Below are 1,713 nucleotides of genomic sequence, written 5' to 3'. Positions count from 1 at the left end.
CCATGCTGGGCCCAAAAGTTGGAACTACTTTCCTCTGTCACGTAATTTCGCTATTAAATTATTGCTAAAATAAACTGTGGAATTACATACCAAGAAATCCAGTATTGTCCACATCAAAATATTTGTTTTTCTTTCATCTTTCAAGTTTTAATACTGAAATACCATTATTCAGTAATACTTTATTAATCAAGCCTACAACATATCCGGATGTATTATGACACGGCATGATTACCAAACCAAGCTAAAACCTTAAAGTGATTCCATAGCTTTGTTTTACAGAGAAACGGATAGGGCTAAACTTTGCTGCAACAGACCTGTCAATTATTACACTAAATTTTAGGTACTATTATTAAGAGTTCCTTATATTAACTTTTACTGTTACTACTTTATACTTGAATAAATTTAATACAGCAGTTGTTATTTCTCTGGAAAATCATGCTGAATTAAAAAGTAAGATTTTGCAAACGCAAAATTACTTAAAAACTTAACTGTCCTTTATATTTTGATCAACACCCATCTTAAAGTAAAACAGAATTAGTTGTTGTTACAAACAAATAACTTATAAAGCTTTCTTTAGTCAAATATTCTAATTGTTGATTCCTCATACACGAAAATATCTTTTTTACCCGATAGTGATCCTAAAAAGATAAGCACTTAACATCAATTATTAACTATGCTTTAAATGAATGTGACATCTGGTGTCAAGAATACGAAATCAAGAAAAACAGATAACATTAATTATTCCTCAAAGAAAGTATTACGTAATGCGATAATATAAGCAGTGTCTACTGAATAACCCAGTTTCAAAAACAAATTTTCTTTTAATCTCAAGTTGTTGATCTGAACTCACTAAAAGTGAAGCCTACTCAAGTTGTTGAACGAATGTTACCTTTTGTTGCCATGGCAATGTTGTCCGAAATATTTATTCGAAAATTTTAGCTATATATTTATTTTTATAAATGAAAGTAAATTGATTTGGACTTGAGTAATGTCCACTATATTATATCGAATAGTGAAGTTTTAACGTGCTGTATAATTTCTGAATTAATTCTCCACGGAACCGTTTCGTATTGCTGAAGTTACGCCGAAGTGAAATCCAAGATGGCGTACACTAGGGGTGTATAAAAATCCAAAGTCATAGTACAGGATTCATACTCTCTTGTTGTTTAGAACTGGCTCCATTCTTGATTACATGCTTCTCAGGCTTAATTGTAAAGTTATAACTGACCAAGCAGAAAAAAGTGATATATACACATAAAGAAATATATTGTTTAAGAAAATATAATTATTGTAACATTTTAAAACAATCTGCACTAGCATTTTGTACACATGATTAGCTTTCTCTACAAAAATAATTCGTTTAATGGAACACTGGTGTTCATCACACAAATATTTAATAAATAGCCACAAATTCAGCAAAAACCGTTGTAATCGTCCAATGTCAATTTAACACCTGAATAACAAATAGCATGTCTTTTGATTTATAGTTTTAAACGCTCCAACAGTTACTATCCAAGCATAAACAACTATCAGCACCACCCGCAACGACTCTCTTAACCAAATAACGAAACTAAAAGTCAGTTATATTTTCTCACAGTTCATTACTATAAAGATAATAAAAGAACATATATGATTCGTTAAGAATATAAATAATCAAAAAATGAGAGATGGATGTCATCTCAAAGAAATAAGAGAAACAATGTATAAATAAAA

Source organism: Tachypleus tridentatus, chromosome 7, assembly GCF_004210375.1.
Source record: "Tachypleus tridentatus isolate NWPU-2018 chromosome 7, ASM421037v1, whole genome shotgun sequence".
Taxonomy (NCBI): Eukaryota; Metazoa; Arthropoda; class Merostomata; order Xiphosura; family Limulidae; genus Tachypleus; species Tachypleus tridentatus.
The sequence above is the reverse complement of the archived record's forward strand: the minus strand, read 5'-3'. Positions refer to the sequence as shown.